Source organism: Saccopteryx bilineata, chromosome 3 (genome assembly GCF_036850765.1).
Source record: "Saccopteryx bilineata isolate mSacBil1 chromosome 3, mSacBil1_pri_phased_curated, whole genome shotgun sequence".
Classification (NCBI taxonomy): domain Eukaryota; kingdom Metazoa; phylum Chordata; class Mammalia; order Chiroptera; family Emballonuridae; genus Saccopteryx; species Saccopteryx bilineata.
The window spans coordinates 22,772,164-22,792,490 of record NC_089492.1 but is presented as its reverse complement, the minus strand read 5'-3'; the positions used below and the strand labels follow the sequence as shown (position 1 = coordinate 22,792,490).

Below are 20,327 nucleotides of genomic sequence, written 5' to 3'. Positions count from 1 at the left end.
GTTTTTCATTGCGTGTTGCAACATCTTAGTTGTTTATTGCTTGCTTTCTCATATGTGCCTTGACCGCGGGCCTTCAGCAGACCGAGTAAACCCTTGCTGGAGCCAGCGACCTTGGTTTCAAGCTGGTGGGCTTTTCCTCAAACCAGATGAGCCCGCACTCAAGCTGGCAACCTTGGGGTCTCGAACCCGGGTCCTCTGCATCCCAGTCCGACGCTCTATCCACTGCGCCACCGCCGGGTCAGGCATTGGCTGATCTTAAGAAGGAAAATTTCAGACTGATGCCTGAGTGCTGAAAGAAAAAAGAAAAAGCCTGTCATGGGAAAACTTAGGAGTCTAATTTTCTACTCAGAAATAACAGCAAATACAAAAAATCTAAGGCTTAAATAAAGGTAGTATGTCTAAGGAAGGCAGTGAGTAAATGCTAAATATTAGGAAATTAGGAATTTCTATGCCATTGTAAGAATTCCGGACTTTTTTTCAAATTTATTCTAAGTAAGCAATGAGGATGAAGAATCAATTTCAATTTAAACAAAGCACTGTTGTTAATGGGTAATATGTCTAAGTGCACATGTGGGCATGCTTGTACATGTGTATGTGTGCGTGTGCGTAGGGAGTTGATGATGTACTAGTCAGCTGCTGTGACAAGAAATATGTGACACAGTAGTAGTGAAAGAAAATGAGGTTGATTATCTGGCTCTTTTCCCTACTAGAGCACTCCAAAGATGAAAATGTTTCAAAATAGCTATTACAGAGCTTCTGCACCAGAATGCACATTTGCAGAGACTGAGAAGGTAAATATATATATCAGATCAGAGACTCCATATTAAGAGCCATGAGCAGATCTGTGCAGAGAGAGCTGCCTGGGATTATATGGAACACATAATGAATACTGAGATTTAAAAAATATCTCAATAGCTAATTGAAACTGATGTTTCAAATAAATCACAGCGGAAGTGATGACAATGCTAAATGAAAGCTGAGGAGCCCAGTCCCTGAAAGAAACAGGTGCTGTGATCAGCAGGGAGACGCCAGAATAACTGGAGCAAATGTGATTGTGAATAATGCTCTTTCGTGGCCCTTAAAACCTGTAATACATGCCGGGGAAGTGCACCCAAGAGTTCCAGAACGTTTCCAACTCTGGAGTTCTAAGGAGCACGAAGGATGCCAAGGCTAAACTGAAACATGAAAAGAAAATAGTAAGATTGTACAGTCTACAGAATGACAGGAGCTGTATTAATTCTTTATTCACTTAACAAATATTTATTGTGTACTACCGTGGGCTAGGCCCTATTATGTTAAGGACCTTCTTTTTAAGAACCTTAACATTTTTAGAAGAGAAGAGGACAACAAACTAATGAATTGTCAAAGAAAGGATGTATCCAATAGTGAATTGAAGAAAATTTTAAAGTGGCATAATGGAGAGTGCCTGATCACTGAAGGTCTCTTTGAGAAGACGCTGTTTCTACTATGACCTAAAAGATAAGAAGGAATCAACATTATATGAAGCCTGGGACAAAGAACTCCATAGAGAAAATCCATGTTGCTGAGACACAGGCAGGGAGGAGGAAGGTAGTGACAAGTTTAGTGATGCAGGCAAGGATGAACATGAAACAAAGAGCTGAATCAATGAATTTCTTTTTTAATAAATGTGCTGGGAAGTAATGGTGAGGTCTGAAGTTTGACTGGTTTATATTTTAAACAATCAACCTACTTTTGTATAGAGAATAGAGAGGCAGTACAGTCAGAGGACAAAATTCTAAGAGAAGTCAAGTCTTAAAGGATAGAGATATTTCTTGATAATTGGGGACAATGGGTTGACTCAACAGTCAAGTCAGTAATCGTGGAATAATTAAAGCAGCATGAATTTTAAATTAGATAATATTTACTATTCTTCCAAATATTAAGTACACATTTGTGATTGTACTGCTTACACCTAGCAAGGAAAGTCTGCATATGTGAGGTAATGTCCTATCAGATTGGTCCAACTCAATGACCATGTATACCTCTAGATACAAGCAGAAACGGGGTTGTGGTAAAGAATAACTAGATATGAAAGGCAATCAAAAACTGGAAAAGATGACAAGTTTTTCCATTATTATTACTCCCACAAAGAGATTAAATACAATAAAGAAATAAAATTTACAATGTTATTTTATCAATCTTTTTCACAAAACTAAGCATTATGGAAATTCAATTATCTATGTGAGTAACTATCATGTCTAAAGTGACAACATGCTGTGATAGGTTCTTTAAAAATATCATGAGCTATAATTATTAAGATAATATTATGTATTAGAATGTATTATTACTGTTTTATTAGTGATAAAATTGAGATTCCAAGAGCCAAACCCAAGAATTTCATGGGTTTGAATTCAAGTTCAAGAAATGTCCCTAGTTCTGTCATACCACAACATCCTACATCTTGATATCCATCCTTTTCACATTTAACTGCAGATAAGTATAGAATAATACACTTAAAGTCATATTTATTTAAAAACTAGAATACTGATATGAGCAAGTCAGTTCATTCCTTTCCAAATAGAATGAAATACAGGAAATACACGTGGAGAAGAATAACCTTGCCAATAAAAAATAATAGAATTAGGCCCTGGCTGGTTGGCTCGGTGGTAGAGTGTCAGCCTGGCGTGCAGAAGTCCCAGGTTCGATTCCCAGCCAGGGCACACAGAAGAAGCACCCATCTGCTTCTCCACCCCTCCCCCTCTCCTTCCTCTCTGTCTCTCTCTTCCCCTCCTGCAGCGAGGCTCCATTGGAGCAAAGATGGCCCGGGCACTGAGGATGGGGATGGCTCCTTGGCCTCTGCCCCAGGCATTAGAGTGGCTCTGGTCGCGACAGAGCGAAGCCCCTGAGGGACAGAGCATTGCCCCCTGGTGGGCATGCCCAGTGGATCCCGGTGGGGCGCATGCGGGAGTCTGTCTGACTGTCTCTCCCAGTTTCCAGCTTCAGAAAAATACAAAATAAATAATAATAATAATAGAATTAGACATCACCAGCAGTAAACATGTATTTTATTCTTTTTTTTTTTTTTTGTATTTTTCTGAAGTTGGAAACGGGGAGGCAGACAGATTCCCGCATGCACCCGACCCGGACCCACCCAGCAGGCCCACCAGGGGGCGATGCTCTGCCCATCTGGGGTGTCGCTCTGTTGCATCCAGAGCCATTCTAGCGCCTGAGGCAGAGGCCATAGAGCCATCCTCAGTGCCTGGGACAACTCTGCTCCAATGGAGCCTTGGCTACGGGAGGGGAAGAGAGAGACAAAGGGGAAGGAGAAGGGGAGGGGTGGAGAAGCAGATGGGCGCTTCTCCTGTGTGCCCTGGCTGGGAATTGAACCCAGGACTCCTGTACCCCAGGCCGATGCTCTACCACTGAGCCAACCAGCCAGGGCCTGCATTTTATTCTTATTTTTGAAAAAGAAAGCTATCTGTAAAAGTACAGAAACAGGTAAAATATACCTTTATAATATATTTTATAAAACATTAATACATTTTATATATACTCATTCTATAAAAGATTCCTAGATTTTAATTTCCAAGGCCCTATTCTCAGTCTGATGAGGAATATAATGGTTCATAGGCATATATTTTACCTTTAAAAAGTTATAGGCCTGACCAGGTGGTGGCACGATGGATATAGTGTCAGACTGGGACTCAGTGGACCCAGGTTCGAAAGCCTGAGATCGCTGGCTTGAGGGTGGGCTCATCTGGCTTGAAAGTGGGAGAATAGACATGACCCCATGGTCACTGGATCGATAACTTAAGCCCAAAGGTCGCTGGCTTGAGCCCAAGCATGCTGGCTTGAGCAAGGGTTCACTTGCTCTGCTGTAGTCCTTCGGTCAAGGTACATATGAGAAAGGAATCAATGAACAACTAAGGAGCCTCAACAAAGAATTGATACTTCTCCTCTCTCTCCCTTCCTGTTTATCCCTATCTATTCTTCTTTCTGTCTCTCTCTCTCTGTCTCTGTTACACACACACACACATACACACACACAAAAGTTATAGGATTTATACAAATTAGTTACAGTCTAGGGAAGAATAGGAAAACAGAAAGATCATATCTGAATCGCTATATAAGGAAAGATAATAAAGAAGATTGCAATTGAGTCTTAGGCAATTGTGGGATAAAGCAACTAAGGTTGAAAGAAAAGTGTGTACAAAAATGAAGAGGTATGAAACAACACAGAAGATGACAATTAATTCAGTCTTGCTGATAATAATATGAGAGAAATTAGTATAGAAGAAATCCGTAAAGGGTAGTGTCAAAGATATCAAACAGTTTCAAAGCAATCATTTGTTATTAATTGGCCACCCAGAAACCATAGATTATGAGAGATTTGTTTGAAGGATTTTTAACTTGTCACAACTTCTAACTTTTATCTCTAATTTTTAATTCTAAGTCCCACTTGGAGGTGTGATGAATATTTAACCAACATTTATATTAGAAAATTTTAAGTAATTGAAGAGTTTAAGTATTTAAATTATAAATAATTAAGGTGTCTTAAATAATAAAAGTAACTAATATAATCATGATTTAGTTTTAGTTCATAAAACATTTTATTAATGATGAGGATGGAAGCAGAAGTATTGAAATGAAAGGGAGAACCCTTGTCTGTCATTTTCACATCATTAACATTTCTAAGACTGAAATACTATTCCAATGATTTGAACTGTAAAATGTAATTGTAATTGTTCCATGAATAATGTTATACCTGACTAAATGAGTGAATTTGCAGTTGTCCTTACTATTCTCAGTTAAATGACATAATTAAAAAGAATATTTGTCTCTTTGAGGGAAAGGCATTTTAGGTTGCCCTTTCATCTTATAAAGTTCAAGATCTATTTTAATGAAGTCTATAAAGAGAAGGGAATTTTGAAAGTGGATAATGATTGGGTAGCTCTGGGAGATTCTAGGCACAGGCTAGACAAAATGAAACCTCACTTCATATTTAGTGGGAAACACAACTGCAGAGCAATTCAACTGATGGGGCACTCACTGAGAATAATTAGTGATGTAGTTTTCTGGCATAACTGTCATTTAGATATTTTTTTAAAGAGTTTGGAAGGGGGGAGGGGAGCTGTTTCAAGTAGGTGGTAGAAAAAACCCAGTTGTTTTTTACAGAGAGTGGACAACCATGAGGAAGTTCTGTATTAATAACCTTAAGAAACAGTAGATACTTTGGAATAGAGATGACCTCTAATTCCACACGGTTAATTTATTCTGCTAAATTATGAGTCAATGTAACAGTATTTCTGGATCCTGAAAGGAGCCCATTAGGAAAGTGATAGTAGTTTGGTTTCTGATGGAAGTAACACAGCACTTTGTTCCTCTTTCACAGTTGTACTATTCTGGCTAAGAGCACATGCTGTAATGTCAGACAGACCTGGCTATGAATTCCTGCACCAATGCTATTTAGTGGAAAACCTAAAGGAAATTGATCAGTAACTATGACTGTTGCAATTTCTAATTTGTGAAAAGAAGAAAAGAAAACCACTACATTATATTTTGTGAAGATAAAATATAGGGAAAATAAAGTCAGGCACAGTGCCTGGCACAGCATCAGTGTTCAGTGGTAACAATAAAAAAAAAAAGTTGATAGATATTGTTCAAAGGTAGTAATAAGAAAGAATACAATTATTCTATTCTCCTCTAAATTAGACTACAGCTCTGCAGTAAACTTGTTACTCAGTTAAAAATATTTTACCAACTGAAAACTCAACTTCTAAATTATTTATTCTGGAACATCTGTTTCACCGACATTTTAAAGTACTTAGTCATTTCACTCAATCAAAATTGTAATGTACATTAATGATTTATGATTATTTGATGAATACCTGTTTTCCCTATGCAACTGTCTCTATGAGATATATTTGTATAATAGTGTTGTTTTATGAATGTATGAATAAAAGCTAAAAATTAAATATTGGGTAATTACTGACTAGGGAATTTACAGCATGCAGAATAATTATATCAGCACTCCAAAATACCAAAAGAAGATGGTAACCTGATGGTCAAAGGATATTATATTTGCACTTTAATTTTATATTACTGACATTATCAGAGGCTAAAATATTAGTTATTGAAGATGTTTTACAAGTTTGATAATTTGATTTCAGCACTGAATCTCTTCTACCACTTGGTTGTTAGAAAATGGCAAAACTAACAATACAGGAGTTAAAATGTATTTCCAACATCTTGTATTCTTTTAAAAAACTTCTTTTATAATGTTATTTCTCAAAAAATTGTACAGAAACACTTAACTATACATAATAACATTACACACACACAAAATAAACAAGATACATAGTGTATTATAATACAAAGAGCATGAGATTTGGAATAAAAAGACACAAATTTAAATGCTCTATGTGTTCCTATTCTATTGTAGATTTCTTTCCTAATATTCTTACCCATTGTATTTTAGGTCATATTCATGTTGGTAAACATTAGATTATGCTTATTTATTTTTTCTTCCTTTGTAGTAAATTATTATATAAATTATATCATTTTAATTTCTCTTTGTGCTGAAATGTATGACACTTTCCAAATTAAAAAGTAACCTTAAGTTTAGCTATTATTCCTGGAGGATATTTTAAATAAGAAAAAACATTTTTAATGATGTTTATTCAGTATATATTTATCACTTTTTTCCTCTGCATTAGGCTAGAAAAAATATCCTTTCTGTTACCAAAGACAAACTAGCAAACAAAACAAAAAGAACTACCCATTTGTGTTCTGGATCACATTCTATGGCACCACGAGACCTTTGATCCTATGGTTATATTCTTTGTTCTCCATCATTAATTTCTCTTAATTTATATGGTCATTTAAATCACACAGAAGTATACTCTCAATCTCTGAGATTAAAAAACAAAAAAAGAATACCATATTCTGACCCTACATTACCCTTCTAACCATCATTACAATTCTTTCTTCCTTCTTAGCTGAATTACTTGAAAGCATTATTTACACAACCTATGGTTACTTCCCCACTTAATAGTTATACTTCTAAAAAGTTCATTCAGAATATGACTCAATTCTTACCACTAAAATGACCTCTATGTTTCTAAATCCTATCCTATGTCCTCAACTTCCTCATTTGAAAAATAATTACTGCCCACCTCCACTAGACACAAGAACTCTTCTAGTGATTCAGCATAGAGAAATGTATAAAATAGTCAAACATCCCTGACTTTAAGAAGCTTATATTCGCCTGACCTGTGGTGGCGCAGTGGATAAAGCGTCGACCTGGAAATGCTGAGGTCGCCGGTTCAAAACCCTGGGCTTGCCTGGTCAAGGCACATATGGGAGTTGATGCTTCCAGCTCCTCCCCCCCTTCTCTCTCTCTCTCTCTCTCTCTCTCTCTCTCCCTCTCCTCTCTAAAAATGAATAAATAAATAAATAAATAAAGAAGCTTATATTCAGATGACAAACAGCACTAGGAAGAAAAAATAAAGAAGGTGGTTTAAATGCCAGCCAATAGATGCAACATTAAAAAGAATATTATAAAAAGGACTCCACTGAAAATGTGAGATTTAAGTGAAAGTATGAATTTTATCAGAAATTGAGCCATGTAAATGATCTGAGGGAAGAACTTTCCATACCGAGAGAACAGTAAATGCTGTTCTAGGACAGATGTACTTAAACCACTTTGAGATCCATCCAGCACGAATGCTGCTGTGATAAGAGGAGCGGGAAAGGAAGGAATGAGGTCAGTGTATAAAAAGGCTAAGCCATATAAGTAAATTAGAGAAGCTTTTCCTCTGATTAGGACAAAACTATTATAGAGTTCTGAGCTAACGAATGATGTGATCTGACTTAGAGTTTAAAAGTATTATTTTGGCTGCCTTATTTCTAATAGATGACTTCCAACAATGGAAGCAGGGAGAGCTTTTAGTAAGCACTCGCAATGATAGAGGGAAGAGACAATGGTGGCTGGAAACTGGGTATTTGCACCAAAGTGGAAATAAATAGGTACTTGACAGATATTTGAAGGTAAAGCTTGATCATGACTTGTTGATATGTGAGAAAAAATGAGGTGTCAAGAAGTATTTCGTTTTTTTTAATATTTTGAGGTAACTCCATACTGCTGTCCACAGTGGCTATACCAATCTGCATTCCCACCAACAGTGCACAAGGATTCTGTTCTCTCCACATCTTCACCAACAGTCGTCAATTTATTGAGGATAGACATTCTGACAGGTGTGAGGTGATATCTCATTGTTGTTCTGATTTGCATTTCTCTGATGACTAGTGCTGTAGGGGTTTTTTATATGTCTATTGGCCATCTGTATGTCTTCTTTGGAGAAATTTCTATTCAGGTCTTTTGCCCATTTCTTAATTAGATGGTTTGTTTTCTTAGTATTGAATTTTATAAGTCCCTTGCAAATTTTTTATATTAAGCAATTATCAGATGTAAAAGACAAATGCCATAAGATTTCACTTATAAATTGAATTTAACAAAGAAAATAAACTAAGAAACAAAACAGAAACAGATTTATAGATTTGGAGAACAGACGGACAGCTTTCAGAGAGGTCATTGGGGTTGAGTGGGTGAAAAAGGTAAAGAAACTAAGCAAAGGAAAAATACTTACAGACACTGACAACAGTGTGGGGGTTTCAGGATGGAAATTGGGTAGGGAGAAGTAGAGGAGAGTAGAAGGGACATAGATCATGATGGAGGAAGATTTGACAGGGTAATGAACACACAATGCAATGTACAGATGATGACTGTAGACTTGTAAATTTGAAGCTTAATTTTATTAACAAATGTCACCTTGATAAGTTCAATAAAAATTTTTTTTAAAAGAATGATTTCAAAGATTTGTACTGAATTAGGATGAGAAGAAAAACCTGCCATTTGGTAATATGAGACAGACAGGAAGAAGCAGACTGTGAGAAAATATCATTTCAGTAATGGAGATATTAAGTTTGAAAAGCATATTAGAAATCCAAGTAAAGATTTTGTAAAGGAACTTGCATATATGACATTGAAGTTGAGGGCAGATTAGAGCTGGAGATATAATTTCAGGAGTCATCATCTCAGAGTGTTTAGATCCAAAGGACTGTATAGATGGCCAAAGAACTCTGTGAAGAGAAATCACCAGGGGGGTTGTGGAGAAGCGGGAAGGTACCATTCTCGAGGTCCAACACAGAACGTGTTTCAATGAGCAGGGGAAAGTCAACTGTGTTAAATTCTATTCAACGGCAAAATTTGAGAATGGTGACCTCTATTCATCATGAGCATAGACACTGCTTGGAAGTGGTTCAAGACAGAATTAAAAGAAAGATACTGGCTATAATGAATATTAAAACTAATCTCTCTGAGAATATAATATAAAGGAGAACAGAAGAGCTTTGAGGACACATCATTCATTGACCACTTCTTTCTTTTTGCAACGATCTGTTTTCTGCACTTCTACAAAACCACTCTCAGTTTTCCATCCACTGCACGTTAATCATCTTGGTAGCTTCTTTTCAAATTTTTTTTGGTTCCAGCTTCTCCACATAAAATATAAATAGTACATTTCTCAGGGCTCAATCCAGGGTTGTCTTTTCTCACTTTTACTTTTGTGTCTGGGGAAAAGTCATCAGATCCCATGGATTCAGATGCTCACTTAACAGGCTGAATCCCAAATGATATTTCAGTTATGAACTTTTCATGAAATTTAGCTATAAAGATCCACCTTTCTTTATGTGTGTGTGTGTTTGTGTGTGTGTGTGTGTGTGTGTGTGTGAGAGAGAGAGAGAGAGAGAGAGATCACTTTTGGAACAACACAAATATACTCTTAAACTCAAATTTAATAGGCCTCAAAGAGCATTTTCTTTTTTCTTCCCACTATAAAACATTTTCTCCCTAGAGTGCTTTGCATCTTACCAAGAAAATTTTAGAAATCATAATTTCTTCTCTTCCTCATATCAACTTTCAAGTAATCAGTAAATTCTGTCATTTTCAACTCAAATTTATATGAAATCTGCTTTCCTTTCATCGTTTTCCTCATCCTCCTCATTCAGGTAGTCCATATTTTTCATCAGCACAGGGCAACCCAAACCACATCTCCTGCTGCAGTCTTGCCCCGCTACAGTACATTTTCTAGGCTGAAGTGACAAAAAAAAATTTTTTTTTAAATCCTAAAAGATTAAGTCATATTGCCTCTGTTATCTGCTTAAAATTCTTCTCCATATCATTATCATTGCCTGAGGACATGATTCGAAATATTACTTCAGGTTGCTCTCACTTCTTTCTACTGTTTCAGCCATGTTGGTCAAATGAGTTTGCAAATATGATGTGTATGTTTACTCACTTAGAGTTTGCATTAGCTGTGGGAGACAGGCTGTAAGCTGCTAAGGTCCTTATAGCCTAAGGCTTAGTTTTAAGACTAAGCCTTTCCCACCCTTTTAATACTAAGATCTTTTAAAAACTAAGCTTTTCCCCACACCCTTGACTGTTGCATGATGTGGGGTGGTACACTCTTATGAGGAATCCCATTTATGCCTCAGATAAGTGGCTTTGTATCAGAGACTTCTTTATTTGTATATTGGCTTACAAGTTTTAATTTCTACACTATAAAATAAGGCAGACAGGGGTACTCTTACTCAGTTCCTGCCATCAGCATTGCAGAGGAGAAGCAGCCGAGATGGCGGAGTGCTGATGGAAAAGCCAGTTTGTGCAGAATTTGTGCAAAGAGAAGAAGATGGGGAACAAAGGTGAATAAGGCTGTTGGGGCCTTTGATTCTAGGAATAGTCAGATGAGTCAGTGGCTTTAGGAGCCCTGAATGGAAAGGGAAGTGTTTTCCCACTGTGTGTATTTCTCACCCGCCAGGTGTGAGCTAAGATTAAAGGTAATGGCCCACTAGTTCTTGGCTCTGTTGTTTTATTACCATCTGTTCAAATCAAATGTGAACCTGCACAGGTCAGGAGGCTGTGATGGTTGCCGTGACTACTGGCCTTACAAGCCACATGGGCATTTTTCAGGTTTTTCAAACATGTTTAGCTTTGTCTTTGCAAGGACTTCACTCACTCTGATTGGCCCACATCCCTCAATGCCATGCTATGGCGATGCCCCACTCCACACTTCTCACACTAAGCTTCTTGTCTTTCACACCATTTCACGAGGAAGAGAACTGTTCCCTGGGTATCTACCCACCCTAGCTCCTGCATCCTCTATTTGATTCCCTAGTCCAGCCCCCTTCATTTATTTATTTGTAGCAGACATTAACACTTATAATTTTGCTTGTTTGTTTATTTAATACATAAATATATATTTAATTTTATTTGATTGTTTTCTCAATTACACTGCAGTAGCCATGAAGGCAAGGACTTTGTACTTCTCCTTTACCATCCTATCCTTCAGAGAATTACACAGATCATCCCCGGGAATTGTTTGTTGAATGAATGAGTGGACAGATGAAAGACTGCTATGACTATATCACAGTTGGACATGGGAGACAATGAATGTGCCTCTTAAGGAACTTCATTAACAAGAGAAGGACCTACAAGTAACTATGAGACAAATATCTTACGTGGCCCATAGAATTGTAACCTGTTGGGTAGAAATTTATACCATAAGAGTTGGCATTTTTTTCCAGTTCTTAGCATATGAGCCCATGTGTTAATTTACTTGAATACAGTTTCATTTCACACAAAATGTCTCTGACATAAACTGCATTAACATTTCTATTTTAAAGTTAAAGAGACAAAGATTATTATTGAAGATACCTGAGCAGCTAAAGAAATTACAACAGAAATTGACCTAGGTCTCCATTTTTGAGAGGTGCATTTATAACCAGGAATCATGAAAAGGTCACCATTCACAAATCATATTTAAATTCTTTTAAATTTTTCTGATGCATTTATTATTTTACAATTCTATTAAAATATGCTTTTTAAAAACTGTTTTATTAAAAACAGAAAAGAATAAATGCTCACTCATGGAGAAGGGAAAATGTGAAATAAAAAATACGAGCTTTCTAGAATAAGGAAATCAGCACAAATTAAAAAAAAATTTAAATAATCACTTGGACCTAAATATATGTTTCTGCTCAAGGATCACACTGAATTCAATTTTACTGTGTTGATCAGAAAGCTGGTGGTCAGAATTTGGGAGTCAAAGAAAGACTCAATTAGTTCATTAATCAGATTGGGCTAAAGATCTGAAAAAATACATAATTTGACTAGAATATACCTTTTATCATATGCTACACATTTTCTTTCTCATGTTTCCTGACATATGTTATAAAAAGATAGAAATTTTTCTATCAACTTGTTTTACAAAGGAACATGTCATTATCTCTCTGCTATCTACCACAATGACCTCAATGTTACATAAATTTCCAGTTTATGAAAAATGTTTTTCATAATTAAATGAGGTTATAAATTATAACTGTGAGAGACAGTGGGTATTCAGAAACTGTTCTTATATTTAATAATTTAATATACAAATTAACTGTACTCAAGTTACTAATTTTTCTTTGTTTGATTATCTTTTCTTTATGTATTTATTTTTCAAAAAATTATTCTTTTATTTCACACCCTATAAAAATAAGAATAACTGATGCTATTTAACAAATACTTTTCTTGTTACAGTTCTTTCTGCCGTATTTTAATTACTATTTTTTTTGCCAGTTACATAACCTAAAATGTGGATAATAATTCTATCTAGAAATGGAAATTAACTATCAGAATAACTCAAATACCTTAGCAGTAACACTTTATGGAGCAAAAAAACCCAAAATAACCTCTTAGAAAGCAGAATAGAGAGCAGAGCTGTTGAGGGAAGGAGAGTAAAAAAGAGAATTAGACTATTTATTGAAACATTTCTAGAAGAGAAAATTTTTTTAAATCAATATTAGAAATAATGGAATAAAACAAAATTTGACTCCAGACATTCTTTTTCCTAAAAGACTATTTTCTATTATACTATAGAAACTAGTATTACTATTATCATCAAATTACATCACATGAGAAAATGTATATTTTAGCCATGTATAAGTTAAATCTTTAAAAATGGCATATCTAATATAAGTACAGCCTTGACAACATATGTATAACTTTTGGGAAGACTTTAGTCTCAGAAGATACAAAATATTTATTTTCCACATCATCAAAAAAATTAAATAAATAAATAATTTTTCAGCAAAAACAAATGACAGGAATACATTGTAACAATAGAATTCATTTTAAAAGTGATGCCACTTTTCTTTTGTTTTTGTTGACATCATCTTGAATAAAGAGTCCCTTAGATATAAACATCACTGAAAATTTTTCCATTAAGTTAAAAGAGTTAGAATTTGTACCACCTTTAAAATGTGTTACACTGTAAGTACCAAAAAAATAAATAAATACTTAGGAATAATATTCTCTTGTAGGGCATGAAATAAATTAGTCACATTTAGATTCAGACTGATTTTGACCTACAGCCCTACTTATCATTTAATTAAATAGAAATACATTATGAAGAACTATTAAGTAAGTCATGTAGCAGAAGAATTAAAAATATACCATGAAAATACATGCTAAATCATTTAGAAAGAATTCTCTCTGGAAGTGAAGAGTATAGGGTTATCTATATAAATAATATATTATAAAGCATTGAGCATCAAAAAATAAAACATGAGAGAATGTAGAAGACTTACTGAATAATGTAGAGAAAAGCTTAACTATGGCTACATAGTCATGGTTTATACTCCCTGAGACTTTATTAAAACTAAATGTATAAATGAATAAAGTCAACATAGGAAGATATAAGCTGCATGGTAGCATATTTACAAACCATGAATAATGTAATTTAAATAGAGATCATATAAAAATCAAGTTCATTTGATTAATTCTCATTTAAAGTCAGAGCTGCAATAAGAGCTTTCCTAAATATTTATTCTCAGAACTATATATATACATTTTGGAACAAAACCTAAATACTATAATATATACACATGTTATCTAATGCTCTGTCACCTGCAAATAATTCATCTGCAAATAAATACTATAATATATACATATGTTATCTAATGCTCTGTCATCTGCATATTGGGTCTTTATTTGCAAAACAATATTGTCTTAAAAGAGGACCTTGACCTCATTTTCTTTCCTTAGTTGTTTTGGGAAGACCATTATATTTTAGAACATTTAGTACTATATTTAGTTAGTGTCTCTTTTTTCAAGGTGATTTTATAGGTGCAGAATCGTTAGCACAACTCAAAGAAAGAAGAATTAAAATCTGTACATCAAGAAAGAATTTTTGCATATTTTAGCAATTCTTATGCAGAATTTTAAGTAAAGGGGATAAATGAATGAGAGGCCAAGGTTGTAATTTACTTACTAAATTATAAAAAGGGGTTGGAAAGATTGAGTAAATTTTTTAAAGATATAAACAGTTTAAGAATAAAACTGTCAAAAATATTTTTAATAATGATAGAGCAAATTTGGTGTTCTGCTTAAATTTTTACAGGTGATTAATTCATCTTGCATCCATGATACCTATCTAATCTGTCTATCTATCTAGGAACCAATCTTTCCCTCTTTCAGAAAGAAAATGAGGGGAAAAGCAAAATTTCAAAACAAGTGATAAAAACAAGATTTGACTCCAGCCATTTAGATGATAGAGTGAGAGAGAGAGAGAGAGAGAGAGAGATTTAGAGAAGGAGACAGCCCAATAAACCCCTTACCAACTCTTACTTAGTCATTGTATTACCAGAAGGAAGGATATATATATATATATTACCCATTTTCTCAGGTCTTCTTCACCTGTCAGATTACACAATTAACAAATAACTATGGCTACATAGTCATGGTTTATACTCCCTGAGACTTTATTAAAACTAAATGTATAAATGAATAAAGTCAACATAGGAAGATATAAGCTGCATGGTAGCATATTTACAAACCATGAATAATGTAATTTAAATAGAGATCATATAGAAATCAAGTTCATTTGATTAATTCTCATTTAGAGTCAGAGCTGCAGTAAGAATTTTCCTAAATATTTATTCTCAGAACTATATATATATACATTTTGGAACAAAACCTAAATACTATAATATATACACATGTTATCTAATGCTCTGTCATCTGCAAATAATTCATTGAAAGTTAGTGATATACCATTTAAAAAAGAAGTTTAATCATCCAATACTAAAATAAATTATTAAAACAAAAAGAGTGTAATAAATATATACTATATCTTCCTCATTTTATTTATGAGTAAGTTAAGATTCAAAGACATTCAACAATTTAAAAAAGTTAACAAGGACACGATTGAGATTCCAATACATAATTTTAGATCTTTGGCTTAATATTAGTGCAACTCCTAATTTTTCCTATTGAAGTCTAAATGAAGCTTGCAGTTTTCTACTTACCTCAGATCTATCCTAACCTCCATAGATTTCCTACTGCATTATCTATTCATTGTTGTTTTTTTCATATTATTTTATGAACTATTCAATATCAATGTAAGGGACAGATTATTAGGAGAGAAAATTTACAACAAGAAAAAGACAAAGATGCATATGTAGAAATGTCATACCAATGATAAATATAAATGATAAATTGACATGATAAATATAGTTTTCTTTAGCAATTAAATATTATAGCAAAGTATAAAGATTAAGTTTTAGCAAATATGTAAACATTTTCATGTATTTGTATTTGTATGTGTGGAATACATACAAGGAAGTTAGAATGGGCCTCTTTCTGATTCAGTTTAAATGGAAGCATTGATTTAGTAAATATTAAGATATTTAAGCAAATATACGACATTCAACTTCATATACAAACTGTTTGCAAAGGAAATGTAGGATAATCTGTTTTGTGACTCTGAGACGCTTAAGGCACAGCACGGATGTGGAAGGGGGACGAAGAGGAGAAAAGGAGATTGGTGAGATTATTTCCTTTGAGGGAGCTCTTATAGATCAGTTAGTACCCTTCACAGAGTCTTTCCAAGGGAGCAGTGGAAGAATGATATCTTCTAAAACTAGTCTAGTGAGGTAGGCTTCACCTGGGATCACTCATTTATAAAATTTGTTTCAAGTAGTTGACACATAAAAAAAACAAAAAACAAAAACTGGTGTTTGTCCCTGTCTGACAAAGCTAAAATCAAACTCACGCAGAAATAAGCTAACACTGATCCCTGTTGAAGAAATCTAGGGGGAAAGAGAGAGCTTCTGTGTGGAAATTAGCCTGATTTTTTTGTGTGTATGTTTCTTAGAGCAAGGATGTGTTTCCCATTTCAACAAGGAAAATCAATCACTACAGAGATTCAAAATTGGCATCATTTGAGAACCTGTCCAATTAAGCCACCTGAGGAGTAAAAATATCTCAGCAGAAAATCATTGGGGCATCAAGTGGTGGGCGACAAATTTGGGCAAATATCTGTTTAGGATACACATGCATCCCCTGGGGATAAGAAATCGCAGAAGAGAGAGGCCTCTTGGAATCACTGAGTAGACCCAACAACTGCCCATGATCCTCAGCCTGAATATCAACACCAGAGAGGATGTAGCCAGCTCAGCACGTATGTCCAGGATGGTCCCTTTACCAGCACCCCCTCTACTCTGTTTGATCCTAAAGAAACCTGACAGAGTGGCAAGTGAAAAATTTGAAAGCAGGAGTAAAATAAAGGTGGAGATACTATAATGGCTAGATCTTAACCCTCTCCTTAATTTATACAGGCACCTGGATCACAAGGACTAGGATCAAAGAGAGAAAAGAAGAATTTGATGTCTGATCAAATTTAGTTATTTGATTAATATCTTAGACTTGGTATTCTAATTATAGAATTCAAACTCTGTTTTTTGTTTTATGAACGGAATTTTTCTCCCTCTAAATTTTTTCTGTTGAAATCCTAAACCACACTGCCTTAAAATATGACTCTATTTAGAGATAAGTTCTTCAAAAAGCTGGTTAAATTAAAATGAGTGCTTTCGGGTAGGTGCTGATCCAATGTGACTGACAGACACCCTTACAAGGAGAGGAAATGTGGATGCTCCCAGGCAGACACCAAGCATGGGTGTGCATGAAGGAAAGCTGGATGAGACACAGTGAGAAAGTGACCATCTATAAACCAAGGAGAAGCCTCCAAAGATCAGACCTCCTGACACCTTGATCTTGCACTTCCAGCCTCCCAAACTGAGAAATAAGTTTCTGTTGTATAACCCCCCCTCCCAGTCTGTATTATTTATTATAGCAGCCACAGCAAACTAATTTGACAGTTTAATGTGTCCACTGGATAAATGGATTTTCGTCCTGGGGTAGATGTATGTAGAAGATATCTTTCTTTTTTATTTATTTATTTATTTTTAATTTTTCTGAAGTTGGAAATAGGGAGGCAGTCAGATAGACTCCCACATACGCCCGACCGGGATCCACCCTGCATGCCCACCAGGGGGCAATGCTCTGCCCATCTGGGCTGTCGCTCTGTTGCAACTAGGACCATTCTAGAGCTGAGGCAGAAGCCATGGAGCCATCCTCAGTGCCCCGGCTAACTTTGCTTCAATGGAGCCTTGGCTGCGGGAGGAGAAGAGAGAGACAGAGAGGAAGGAGAGGGGGAGGGGTGGAGAAGCAGATGGCCGCTTCTCCTGTGTGCCCTGACCGGGAATCAAACCCGGGACTCCTGCACGCCGATGCTCTACCACTGAGTCAACCGGCCAGGGCCAAAGGTATCTTTCTTTTACAAAACAAAAACTTATTTAAATGTGTCCATATATCTAACTGTGAAAACTAGAAGAAATCTGAGTCTTCTTAAAACTTAACATGTATCTGTGATATTTTGCTTTCCTCAGCCTTCTCAATGGCTTTGTGGTGGGAAAAGGATGGGTCTGTACTGCCTGATGGAGTGAATGCACACTGGGTGCGGACGGAAAGAAAGGTAGGGAGAAAGAAAGAGAAACCGGTTTCAAAAAATTAATATGTTTAAAGGCAGAAAGTGAGAATATTTTGGATGTTTTTATTTTATGAATATATTTTACATTTTATATAGTCAGATAGTGAACCATAATTTTTAATTATGTATTGTAGAGGTTTGAAATATAACGTTTAAGTGGCTAATAACAAAAAGCTAAGAAAAATTGAAAAAATTATACTGTATCATATTCTCTCCTTGTATTATGTATTGTGATTTTTGTGTTTCCTATATTATTTTTGTAGAACACTAACTTTACTGCCACAAGAGGGCTCCTCACCCTTCTCAGCTGGACCACAGAGTTGTTTTTGTTGTTGTTGTTTGTTTTTTTTGTTTTTGTTTTTGTTTTTTTTACAGGAACAGAGAGAGAGAGAGTCAGAGAGAGGGATAGATAGGGACAGACAGACAGGAATGCAGAGAGATGAGAAGCATCAATCATCAGTTTTTTCGTTGCGACACCTTAGTTGTTCATTGATTGCTTTCTCATATGTGCCTTGACATCGGGCCTTCAGCAGCCAAGTAACTTCTTGCTCCAGCCAGCAACCTTGGGTCCAAGCTGGTAAGCTTTTTGCTCAAGCCAGATGAGCCCTCACTCAAGCTGGTGACCTCGGGGTCTGGAACCTGGGCCCTCGGCATCCTAGTCCGATGCTCTATCCACTGCGCCACCGACTGGTCAGGCTGGGCAGCAGAGTTTAATATGGTAGCCAGTAGCTGCTTGTGGCTTTTGAGCCTTGAAATGTAGGTAGTGAGATTACAGAATTAAAATTTTAACATTATTCCATTGTAATTCATTTTAATTTAAATTTCAAAATAGGCAACACATCTTTATTGCTTTAGTAGATGACATTTTCTCTCTTGCACTGTGTAATATCTAATAAAAGTGTTGAGTGGACACTAATGAAACATTAAAATGTGTTTATTTGAATATTTTAGGCAAAAAGTAAAAATTATATTGATACTTAAATCATAATTGCAGGTAAGTTTGAATACTAATTATTATTTTATTGATAAGTTGATTATTCTTATAAATCATTTATTCCCAATGAAAACTTAATTTTCAGGATGAGTTATGCTGGAAGTGTGAAATACATATAAAATGCAAAATATAGCATTAATATTTTTTACATTAAGTGTTGAAATGTTAGTATTTTGGGCATGTTAGTTAAATATAATAATTATTAATTTTGCCTGTTTCTTTTACATGTTTTGTGGTTATAAGAAAATTTAAAATTTTGTATATGTTGTGTGTGTGTGTGTATACATAATTCTGTGAAGTTGAGCTATCATGAGGGCTACTTTTGTGAGTTACTGGCATTGGGAGCAGATTAAGCCACAGAATTTTAGACCTGAAAAGAAGTCTATTACTCTATTATCAAATAACCTCACATATGTCTGTTTGTGTGGTCTGTTCCTAAAATTTCCAGTTTCTAGTCCAGTGCTCATTCCAGATTAATACATGTATGAAGACAAATTTCACCTGGGAATCTTTACATCTCTTTTCTTTTCCAATATTAGCTTTTATTGTCATTTCTTACTTAAACAGCTCTCTTGTATAAAAGTTTACTGGATTTTTGTTACACTGCTAACCTAGAAAAATAAGTATATGCTTGGAAGTCCAACAGAAGTTCATGACCAGGAGGCTCATGGTAGTTATGGAAACTTTATGTAGTACTTGCTACATTTTCTGTAGAAAGAATGTAACCCAAAGCAACAAGGTTGTTTCCTTGTTAGATCAATAATATAATGTTTCAGTTTGACCTTTTCATACAAAGGTATACTTGGGTGTTCTGAAACCACTGCCTTTCCTGATAAGGGTTACACTTCTTTCACCTTAAGCTGTTTTATAGCTACAGATTCCTTCTTGGGTTTTCTAGTAACAGTCTGTATACCTAATGTAATCACAGAATAAAGAAGCCTGTAAGAACAGATGATTTTATTGTTTGTTTCATCCTATGCACACAAAAATATATGAGGAATATACTCTGCTAAAATATCACATGGAAAAATTAAAGACATATGTCTATTATAAGTTTGTTATAATTCTACTGAGAATCATTTTCTTTATAATATCTACTGTATTGAAACCTGCATAGAAAAATGCATTACTTTAAAAAACAACAACAAATAAACCCAAGCACTTATATTATGTAATCAAATAAATATGAGTCCCCAACAAATTACTATGAAAGATTGGGATATTTTTATTTCAATAATACTGCTATGAATCATAATATGCTTGAAATTGCCTTATAAGTCATGTTTAGTCAAACAATAAAGGTGATGATTATTCTCCTGCTGCTGCTACTGATAATAGTAATACAAACAAAATTTTATCTAATGTTTACTCTGTCAGACACTATTCAAAGTGTTCCATGCATATTAACTAATTTTAACTGATACCATTGTTTTATTAACACA

The 20,327-nt window shown here is 35.0% G+C and overlaps 1 protein-coding gene and 1 non-coding gene across 4 annotated transcripts in view; both read right to left on the bottom strand.

Annotated features, from left to right (window-relative positions):
• Positions 1-20,327, bottom strand: part of CSMD3 (CUB and Sushi multiple domains 3) — a 1,246,722-nt gene that overhangs the window by 791,729 nt on the left and 434,666 nt on the right. The window lies entirely within an intron of this gene.
• TRNAP-GGG (transfer RNA proline (anticodon GGG)) lies at positions 3,328-3,403 on the bottom strand. Its single transcript has one exon. It is a non-coding gene; the product is annotated as a tRNA-Pro (tRNA).